The 12178-nt window shown below is 41.8% G+C and overlaps 1 protein-coding gene across 1 annotated transcript in view; it reads left to right on the plus strand.

The window, feature by feature from the left end:
• The window catches only part of MPPED2 (metallophosphoesterase domain containing 2), a 1431207-nt gene that overhangs the window by 654931 nt on the left and 764098 nt on the right, over window positions 1-12178 (plus strand). The gene's annotated exons all lie outside the window — the stretch shown is intronic.

Below are 12178 nucleotides of genomic sequence, written 5' to 3' on the forward strand. Positions count from 1 at the left end.
AATGGAGACCCATTCTGGACTTGTCCGCCCTGAATACTTACCTTATTGTGCCAAAATTCAAAATGCTGACTTTACAGCAACTCCTTCCCATGCTGGGCAAGGGGTCTTGGCTGGTAACTCTGGACCTCAAAGAGGCATACCTGCATGTCCCAATCAGACAAAGTTGCAGAAGATACCTCAGATTTCTTGCAGGCTCAGAGCATTATCAATTCTCAGCATTGCCCTTTGGCTTATCTACTGCGCCCAGAGTGTTCACGAAATGCCTGGCATCAGTAATTGCACATTGCAGACTTCAGGGGATACAAATATACCCTTACCTGGACAACTGCCTTATACAAGTGGACAGCCAACAAGCCTTGTTAAAAAACTTGGACTATGTCATTCACCTACTGCAGGCCTTGGGATACACAGTCAATATTCAGAAATCAAGTCTCGCCATCCCAACAAATACCTTTCCTGGTGCCACACTGGACACAAACACCCAGATGGCGTTTCTGACAAAAGAAAAACAAAAACAATTACCAGAATACTTCAGAAAATTGGCAACACACACCCAGATGACTGCAAGGAAAATCCTGCAGGCCCTGGGTTTCATGGCATCTTGCATTCTTCTGATTCCACACGCAAGGCTGCATATGAGGAAACTACAATGGTATCTAAAAAGTCTATGGTCTCAACACAGCCACAGCCTGGAAGCATTGATCCCACTCATTCCATGCCTTCAAAAGGAATTTCTGTGGTGGACTCAAGCAAGCCAGATAAACAAAGGTCTGCCTTTCAGCAAGCCTCATACAAGTCAAACCATAACAACAGACGCCTCAGACCATGGATGTGGGCGCATAGAGGGCAGATGCATTCAAGGACAATGGACACAAAAAGAAAAGCACCTGCACATCAACCAAAAGAAATGCTGGCAGTGATACATGCAATCAAGGCCTTGAAAAGTTCATGCATCAGGGCCATCTACTAATAAAGACAGACAATACCACAGTTATGTGGTACATAAACAAGCAAGGAGGTACCCATTCCTACCCTCTTTGCAGACTGGCAATGAATCTCTGGGATATTTCCCTACAATTGAAAATAGAGCTACAATCCCAGTTTGTACCAGGGAAGGACAATGTTCTGGTGGACAGCCTAAGCAGAAACATCATGGATTCACACGAATGGATGTTGCATCCAGACATTTTCTTACAAATAACTCAAGCATGGGGAAGGCTGGATATAGATCTTTTTGCCTCCCACCTCAATCACCATCTGAAAAAGTTTTGCACAAGGACATACCATCCTCAAGCATGGAAGGTGGACCTCTCCTTCAGTTGGAACTCTCTAACACTATATGCCTTCCCACCTCTTCCTTTGATGACCAAGGTGTTACTAAAGATCAAGACAGAGCAACCGAAAGTCATACTGATAGCTCCAGACTGGCCAAGACAACACTGGTACCCACTGCTACGGAGCTTGACACACACCAATCCGTGGCTCCTTCCTCAATGGCCACTTCTTCTCACACAGCAAAATTACAGGACACTACACCCCAGCTTGAAAACATTGAAGCTGACAGCTTGGAAGATTCCATGACTATTCCTCAGGATACACTTTCCAAAAGGGTAAAAGATATCATCCTGGAGGCGCGCAGACCTTCCACTAGAAAAACATACTCAGCAAAATGGAAGAGATTTCTTATCTGGAACAGCAAAAAGGGTCAAGACCCATCAGTGATGAGCATTCCACAGATCCTAGAATATTTGGCTGAAATGCTCCACAATGGCCTTTCATATTCTTCCATAAAAATACATGCTTCAGCAATATCTGCCAAATATAACACTGATCCGCCTGTATTTTCTCACCCATTGCTAAGAGGTATAAAGAACATCAACCCTCCAAGGACACCACCAGTGCCTGCATGGGACCTCAACTTCATGCTGGAAAAATTAACTCTTCCTCCCTTTGAACCAGCAGCATCTTCAGAGTTGCAATTTCTGTCTTGGAAGACAGCTTTCCTTCTGGCAGTAACCTCAGCAAGAAGAGTCTCTGAGCTACAGGCCCTTATGGCAATACAACCATTTCTCATTTTTCATCAGGACAGAGTTTCTTTGTGAACCAATCCATCATTCATGCCAAAGGTGGTATCCAGGGTGTCCCTGAATCAAGCTATTCACCTGCCTACCTTCTTTCCCAATCCTCAAAATAAAGGAGAGAGACTTCTGCACACGTTGGACATACACAGACAGTTGCGCTACTACTTGGACAGAACAAAGTCTTTCAGAAAATCTGACCAGCTTTTTGTAGCTTGCACTGCTGGATTGCAGGGAAAAGCAATTTCCAAACAGACAATTTCTAAATGGATTGGAAATTGCATTCGATTCTGCTACTCTTTTCATGGAAAAACTGTGCCATCTGACATCAGGCCACATTCCACCAGAGCTACAGCCACCTCCACAGCCTTTTTAAGAGGAGTGGCACCAAAGGACATTTTAGAAGCTGCTACATGGAGCTCCGTGCATACATTTTCCAAACATTACAACCTGCCTTTATATTCCAGATCCAGAGCAGGGTTTGCTTCTGCAGTCCTGCAGGGCATTTTAGCTACACCATCTTTGTCTTAGTGCCTACCACCCCCAGGTGTTGGCTATGGTATTCAACCCATATGTCAGGACTGCAGTTGCATCCTTGAAGGACATAGTACAGTTTTGTACCTACCATAAATGTAGATGTCCAATAGGTATGCAACTGCAGTCAGGTTTTCCCTCCCACCTACCCCTCTGTGGTATTATTTTGGGTTTCTACCCCTCATTTTAGCTACCTGGGGTAATCTTTTATGGTGTATTTGTTTTTATGTTGTTGTACTTGTCTGGAATTTTTTCTCTATTTTCAAAATTTAGCCTTCCTTAGAGGGCACCTGGCATCTGGGGCAAGAAACACTGAAGAAGATGGCGTTGGCTGACGCTTTTATACCCCAGGCGCTCTGACATCGGGGAAAGGGCGACATCAGCTGACGCCGGACCCAGACTTTGGAATCCGGCCGACCGAAGGGCTGCCTGAGGCAGGACAACCCATATGTCAGGACTGCAGTTGCATACCTATCGGACATCTACATTTATGGTAGGTACAAAACTGTACTTTCCCTCTGGCAGGGATTCTAGAACTTTAGATAGATGGGGAAGAAAGTTTACACTTCTGCAACTTTAGCAGTAAGGGCTTTAAATTGCCAGTTCCACATGCTTAAATACCAACAATATTTAATGTCTCTGTTAAAACAGAAAATGCTTACAAGCTCAGAAGGTCCTGACTATAAGGAAATGCAGGATTTATTGCATGCAACTGAACAAGTGGGAAAACATACTCTGTAATGTGGTTTTGATTCATTAGAGGCTTCTTGTAGAACCACAGTTACAGGATCTGTGATTCGAAGGCATGCTTGGTTAAAAGAACAAGGTTTACCTGATCATGTTAAGGCAAAATTATTGGATGCTCTTGTTTGGTGTTAAGGCAGAAGAGGTATTAAAGAAAATGGAGGATAAGGCAAAATCCATGCAAACAGTGAAGGATTTCTTACAGGTACAACCACCTCGATTTAGCAGAAATTGGCCTTCTAAAAATTGGTCCTTTCCAGTGTCAGACAGACCACAAAGAGGCAGATACAGACGCCCAAGAGGCAGATCTCAGCCCCAAGGCTCTTACAGACCATGACAGTGGGGTGCTTCAACCCCAAAAGGAGGAGAAGACAAGTCACAACCTTATAGGAAACAGTCCCAATGACTTCCCCCTTCAAATGCCAAGCACTTACCTTTTGGCAGCTCCCTTAGGTGGGAAACTAGCACTTTTTTCACAAAATTGGCATATAATCACCCAAGACAAATGGGTTCTGAATATTGTGTCTCAAGGTTACAGGTTCCACTTTCACACTCTACTAAGGCCAAAAGGAATGCTAGACCTGCCACAAAATCAATGGGCAGAGGCACAAAAACAAATTACAGCCCACATGGACATGAGAGCTATTCAAAAAGTGCCACAACGGGAACAAGGACAAGGTTTTTACTCAAGACTTTTCTTGGTCCCCAGAAAGGACAAAGCCTGGAGACCCATACTGGACCTATCTACTCTAAATACTTACCTGGATGTTCCGAAATTCAAAATGTTGACACTACAGCAACTTCTTCCCATGCTGGGCAAGAAGGCTTGGCTTGTTACTTTGGACCTCAAAGAGGCATACCTGCGTGTCCCAGTCAGACAAAATTGCAGAAGATACCTCAGATTCATAGCTGGCACAATGCATTACCAATTCTCTGAACTGCCCTTTGGCTTATCTACTGTGCCCAGGGTCTTCACAAAGTGCCTGGCACCAGTAATTGCATTTTGCAGACAAAAAGGAATTCAAATATATCCCTACTTGGACGACTGTTTTATTCAAGCAGAGAGCAAGGACATTCTTCTAAAGCATCTGGCGTTTGTAAAAAGATTGCTAATTTGCTTAGGGTACACAGTAAATGAAAAGAAGTCAAAACTAGTCCCCTCACAAGAGATAATATTCTTGGGTGCCAGCTTAAATTCAACAGCCCAGATGGCTTATCTCATGCCAGACGAGCAAAGACAACTGACTCAGTACTTTCAATTGATGGCAACAAAAACCCAACTCCCTGCAAGAAAAATTCTGCAGGCCTTGGGGTTCATGGCATCCTGCATACTACTAATTCCATATGCCAGACTGCATATGAGGAAATTACAATGGTACCTAAAAAGTGTTTGGACTCAACACTTGTCACAGTTTGGAAACAGTAATACCACTTATTCCCTGCCTACAACAGGAGTTTGGATGGTGGGCACAGGCATGTCACCACAACAAGGGACAGCCTTTCACTTTACCCACAGCCAGGCAGACACTAACCACAGATGCTTCGGATTACGCCCGAGGAGCACAAATGGCAGGAAAATGTATTCAAGGCAAGTGGGCCGCAGACCAAATGCATCTTCACATCAATCAAAAAGAGATGCTAGCTGTACAAAATGCCCTAACAGCTTTCAAGGACCTTCTGCATTCAGGACAACTATTACTAAAGACGGACAACACCACAGTTATGTGGTACATAGACAAGCAAGGGGGCACTCATTCCTATCCCCTCTGCAGACAAGCCATGACTTTGTGGAACACAGCACTGACCTATCAAGTTCATCTGCAAGCACAATTCCTTACCCGGAAAGAACAATACTCTGGCAGACGACTTAAGCAGAAACATCATGGATCCTCACGAGTGGAAATTAAATCCACAAGTATTCAGCATGATAACACAAAAATGGGGGTGCCCAGTCATAGATCTTTTTGCCTCCTCTCTGAACTGCCAACTACAGAAATTCTGCACAAGGACTTACCACACACAAGCATGGAAAGTGGATGCTTTCTCGTTCAGCTGGAAAACCCTAAACGTTTATGCCTTCCCACCACTGCCTCTCCTTTCAAAGGTACTCCTAAAAGCCAGACAAGAAAGGCCAAAAATGATCCTGATTGCCCCAGACTGGCCACGCCAGCACTGGTACCCAATCTTAAAGAACTTGGCTCAAGGCCCAGCATGTATTTTATCTCAAATTCCTCATCTTATGACTCAACAAAACAATCAGATCCTGCACAGCCAGCTCAAAACCTTAAACCTGGCTGCATGGCAGATTACTTAGCCAAGCAGCCAACACCTCTCTCTAAAGCTGTTATGGATGTCATTTTGGAGGCCAGGAGGCCCAGCACCAGGAAATCCTATTCAGAAAAGTGGAAGAGATTCTGTGCCTGGAACCATGCTCAAAGCTTTGACCCTCTTGTTCCAAATATTCCTCAGATATTACAATACTTAACTGAGATGCTGGACAAAGGCCTATCCCTTTCATCCATTAAGATCCACGCCTCTGCCATCTCAGCTCATTACAACACGGATATCCTATTTTCTCTCATCCATTATTAAAACAGTACCTCAGATGGGCTAAAAACATAAGACCGCCCCGGAGAGCACCAACACCAACTTGGGACCTCAACTTTGTCTTGGAAAAACTAACTTTACCTCCTTTTGAGCCAGCCAATTCAGCAGAATTAAAATATGTGTCATGGAAAACTGCTCTGCTTCTGGCAATAACATCAGCACGAAGAGTCTCAGAGTTACAGGCACTAATGGCAGTGGAACCTTTCATCATTTTTCATCAGGACAGGGTTTCTTTAAGAACAAACCCTACATTTATGCCAAAGGTGGTATCCAGTGTGGCTCTTAACCAAATTATTCACTTGCCAACATTTTATCCAAATCCCCAGAATAAAGGGGAGTGACTTCTGCACTCATTGGACATACACAGGCAGTTACGCTTCTACTTGGACAAAACAAAAGCTTTCAGGAAAACTGAGCAATTGTTTGTAGCATATGCTGCAGGATCACAGGGAACAGCTATTTCAAAGCAGACCATTTCAAAATGGATAGGACACTATCCATTTTTGCTACACACAGCATGGAAAAACTGTACCTAGCAACATTAGGCCACATACCACCAGGGCAACAGCCACTTCAACTGCCTACCTTAGAGGAGTACCTACCAAGGATATTTTGGAAGCTGCAACTTGGAGTTCAGTGCACACCTTTACCAAGCATTACCACTTGCCTCTTTACTCTAAATCCAGAGCTGGCTTTGCCACTGCAGTGCTGCAGGGCCACCCCAAATCCTTTATAGACCTAGCCACCCAACCTCAGCTTTGGGATTCAACCCAAGTGTAATGACTGCAGCAGTGAAACACGATGAACATAGTACAGGTTTGTACCTATCCTAAATGTAGATGTTCAAGTGTATTCACTGCTGCAGTCCAGGTTACCCTCCCTCCATCCCCCTTTATTAGCTGGGACTTATCTAGACCTTTCTACCCTATACAACCTATGTGGTGTATTTGCTTGTAACTGAAGGTATTGTTTTTATTTTTTATGTATGTTTTATAAGCAATATGTATTGCCTACCTATTTGGGGGCACCTGACATCTGGGGCAAGAAAAACTGAAGAAAATGGCTTCAGTTGCATCCTATATACCCCTGGCGCACTGACGTCAGGGAAGAAGCAACAGCAACCGACGCCAGACCAAGACTTTGGAACTCTGGCCGACTGCGGGACCGCCTGACGGCAGGATAACCCAAGTGTAATGACTGCAGCAGTGAATGCACTCGAACATCTACATTTATGGTAGGTACAAAACTGTACTTTTGCATCATAATAATATGAATAAACATATTTATAACACTACTGCAAAGGAGTTTCACCTGCTTTTGTGTGAGCCCATTTCCTCTGTATGTGTCTGTCAAGTGTGTTATGGGTCTACAAACTCAATTGTTTACACTGTCTGGCTCTGGAATATATTACATTCTGAACCTCAATACCACTCTTGTAAGGACACATCTTACTTTGATATACTTTTCCAACAAGGAAAAATATATACAGGGCTGTGTTAGGACTAACTCTGCAGGTATTCTTTCGCCTCTTCTTTCAAGATTGCCTACCTGGGACTGTAGTGCATAAGTAGTGTATATTAAAGGGGGCTTAGCACTTGTGCTTAGAGCTGTGATTTATGTCTGAAACTGTTATCTGTCTGGGCTTGTAATGACCTTACCCATTTAGGAGTTTTGACCATCTGTTAACATCTTGAGCTGTCAGTTCTGGCCTTTAGTTTCTTTCATTTGTTCATTGATCTAACTGAATGCCAAGTCATGATGTAAACCTGGAACATGGACTGATGAACAGGCCTAAACTTCGACACCACCAGAAAAATGTTAGTAGCAAAAAAAAATGAACAAACTCAAGTAGTACATGACACAGATTATGCAAAGCTAACATAACAACTAATAACTATGTACATCAGTGCAACATGTAGGCTGTATACCTTGTACCTGAGGATGTCAAGAAGTAGTGATAAACTGAAAAGTACAGAAATCATTAGGAGTGAAAAACTGACAAAGATGGATTGGTATTTACAGTATAACATCAGTGATTTTTTTGACCAGAATTCCAAAAAAAGGGAAATCATTAATTAGTAGATATTTGGAAATGTTGATATATTTTGAAACCACCTCTGTAAAAACATACCAAGAAAAGGTTACTAAGTTCCACCCAGTGTTGTGTAATGTATAGATTAATTAACATAAACACTGGTATTAAGCTAAAAATGTATTTAGTAGATGTAGCATGTGGAGGAACATGTAAGATAGTACATTTACTGTCAGGTATACCAGTACAATAACATAATATATACCATAATTGTTGAGAAATGTAGAACTCCAAAAAAATACAGAGAATATCTGCTTGGTCTGAGTTACATGCATTACATTTAGGGGAGTGTGTAGGGAAAAAATGGCATGTTTAGTGGGGGGGGGGTCATGTATGCATTATTTAAAATCATAAGTATAAAATAGTTTCTTTGAAGTATTTAGTGTTGAATAGTTTTGTGAGTAACATGGGAGGTTAGGGATGGGTCAGTTTCAACCAATATGGTGAAAACTGTAGGTATTATGATAACTGTGGGTAGAGACCAATTTATAAGTGGTTTGATAAGGCTTTATCCAATGATAAGTATTGTCATGGTTATTTAAAATTACATAGATTATTATGATCTTGTTGGTAAGTGCATCAGTCATTTTGTATTAAGTAGCAAATTTGATTTAGAATAAAGCGGTCACCTTTTGTGAGCTGTAAGTCTTGTCTAATATCACTTGCAGATAAAGGTGTGTGTTTGACAAAGTCTAAAAGTGTTTTTATCTTTTAGTAAAGGAAAAAGAGGAAAGATCTAACATTTGATTATTAATGTTAAAGTTAGGATTTAAGTGAATTGGTTGCATTGATTATATGTATTTATTGTAGCCCAGCATGTTGATTTATTGCTGAAGTAAATGTATTTTCTTTGTTATAAAGGTATGTACTTTCAATAACTTAAGGTCACATTGTTTTAGAAAAGGGAGGGCTAGAGGACTGCAGTTGTAATTTAAAATGTGCTTATGCCAGATCGTAATCCATAACAGATACCAAGTATTAGAATTAGGAGAGTTTTCAGTAATTCTTTCTCTTTTTTAAGAATTTTTTTATCGATTTAACATCTGTATAATATACACATAATGGAAAAAATTCAATATGACATTCTGTTTTAAAATGTTAGGAATAAATTGAATCAATCATGTAATATCTTTTAACACATTGAGTCTTGGTATTTAAATAGCAACATTTCAAAGCTGTCCCAACAACTAAAGGTCTTAATATGGTTTATAGCTCCTATTCTAATCACTTCTTTTTCAGTTGTACGTAGTATTACTGTTAAATTAAAAAAATTCTTTGAACATAGGTGTGACAACCCACCACTGGACCAGTAATCAAGGAGCCTCAATCTTCACCACTGGGAACAGTGGGGGATGTACACTGAGAGGATGACAAGTACACACACAGTATTTCCAGATGCAGCTCTCTGCATCAATTACAATGTCCCTTAAGAGCACACAGAGACCACAGTCAGTACGGGGCTGCTTTTTCCCTCTTTCTCAGGATCCCCAGTAACCCACTGGCACAATTATAGAGTTGAGATCTCAGCTGAGTGTCCAAGCCAAGACCTCCAGCAACCACTCTGTTCAACCAGTGCTTTGTGTCCCTGCTGAAGTAGCTGATACACACACACTCTGAGATTTGATTTATACACATACACGTGGGAAAGGGTGGTACAGGTTGACTAGCTATGCCCCCTTTTGCCCAGACTATAAGGTAGTTATCATTGCCACTAGCCAGCTCCTTATCAGCTACTTTAAGGCCCTTAACAAAGGGTGCCCAATGTTACTGTGTAATATTAATATTAATACAAATGGTAGTTTGACCAAGAACAAGGCTATTAGGAGTGGCCTACAGTGTCATCAGTTAAATATGCAAGTACTCTCAAAAGTTAAATATGTCTCACAAAGATTAGCCACAGTGAAAGGTTTAAATATAGTTAATAAATAATAAAAGAACAAGAAAATACTCAGTATATATTCACAGTGATATTAGAGTTCAAAGCCACAGGAAATATTTCAAACAACATTGCAGGACAGTCTCAAATAAATAAAGAAAAACCTCTAATCTATGCTTCACCATATTTCTGACTGAATCTAAGAGAATTACTATACCCTAGTTAACTTCAGAGGAAGGCAAATATGGTGAATGGATTCTAGTTGTTGTCATGTCAATGACAGAATACAGAATGCCGTGTCTCGGAGACCTCTCAGATTAATATTTCAAACATTACTGCTGGGATAGCTTGCAGAATGACATCCACTGATTCTATCCTAGGTGAACCCCCTACTGCTGGAAGCTGGCAGTATTTAGCATCTTCCTGTGAAAATACATAGACCTCAGACCTTTGGTAGATGCTGGAAGTCATAAAACAATTGTAGTAATTAGTTCACTCTGAAGAAAATACAGAAAGCTTCTCAGCACATATATTGTGTCTGTAGCTGCCATAAAGTAATTTAATTAAAGCTATTTTTCTGAAGTTTTGCTGGACTGAAGTTAACCTCCTATATTCAGTTTCCACTGTTAAAATATATACATTTAAACCATTACAATGTGCTGTGTACATTTCTTTTCTCTTCTAGTAGGGCACACTATGGTTACATTTTAAACAGCACTTTATAAAATATCTTTTTAACACACATCTGTACAAACCTAGTTTGATATATACATGACATACAGTTCTAATACATTTGTAGCACAAGCATTTTGTATGAATCATGTTGATATTCACAAATGACATAAAATTATTTACAAAATTCCAGATAGCTGTGCTGGCAGTATCTCTTTTTGTGACACTTCTTCCCCCCTCGAAGACTCAAGCTAGTTTTTCAAGTGACCCTTGAGAAACGTTGCGTGAGAGGGATGAGCCTGTCTGGGAATACATTACCCCATTCCCTGTCGAGATTCCAGCTGCATTGGCTTTGCTAACCCCACTGTGGTGCTGCACTGTCATATCATATGCTTCCAACCCTAGGCTCCACCATAGTAATTTGGGATTTTGCCGGCTGGCTTGGTGTAGCCATAGATCCTCTTCAAACTCCTCCTGCCTCCTACTGCAAATATTCAGCACAAGGACCTCTCTATCATGGTATGGTTTCATCATGTTAACATGGTACAGATTGTGCCCCTGCCTCCTCCCTAACAGTTCTACCATGTAGCTAACATCACTGACCTTCCTTACCACTTTGAAGGGTCCATCCCAAGCTGCCTGCAGCTTGTTGTACCTGAAAGAAATGAGAACCATAACCTGCTGCCTCACAACATACTCTCTAGCAGACCATTTTATTTTGTTGGGCTTCTGCCAGGTTCTCCTGGGCCAAGCCCATGAGTTCCCTGAACCTTGTCCTGAGGTTTGGGACATATGCCACAACAGACTCCTTGTGGGATTCACACTCACCCTCACATTCATTGCAAATGAAATCTAGAGGTCCCCTCACCCTATGCCCATACAGCAACTCAAAGGGTGAAAAACTTGTGGATTGCTGGGGCACCTCCCTGTAAGCATGCAACAAATGGGGCAAATATTTATCCCACTCCCTCTTAAACTGATCTGCAAATGCCCATAGCATGGTCTTTAATGTAGAGTTTAACCTCTCCATCAAACCGTTAGTTTGGGGGTGGTAGGGGGTTGGCTCTAAGTGCTTCACCTCACAGCGCTCCCACAAACAAGCCAGCAAGTCTGACATGAAATTGGCACCTCTGTCAGTCCAGTATTTCTTTTGGGAAACCCACCCTGCTGAAAATCTTTAACATAGCATTTGCCACCTTTTCTGCCTCAATGGAGGACAGGGCCACCGCCTCGGGGTATCTGGAAGCATAACCTACTACCACTAGAATATACTACTTTCCTGTGGAACTTGAGATACTCAGATGCCCCACAATGTCCTTAGTTACGCTCTGAAATGGCTCCTCAATCACAGGCAAAGGCACCAAAGGAGTTTGGACCTTGTCTCCTGCCTTGCCTACCTTTTGGCACTGCTCACAGATACTGCAGTACCCTGTTATATCCCTGGAAATCCGAGTCCAATAGAAGTTCTGCATAATATGTCTCTTTGTATGTTTTATTCCCATATGACCTGCAAAGGGAATATCATGGGCTATAGCTAGAAGTGCCAGACCGTATGCTCTGGGCACTACTAACTGC

This window comes from Protopterus annectens, chromosome 17.part0 (assembly GCF_019279795.1).
Source record: "Protopterus annectens isolate FY-2018-M chromosome 17.part0, PAN1.0, whole genome shotgun sequence".
Lineage (NCBI taxonomy): Eukaryota > Metazoa > Chordata > Ceratodontiformes > Protopteridae > Protopterus > Protopterus annectens.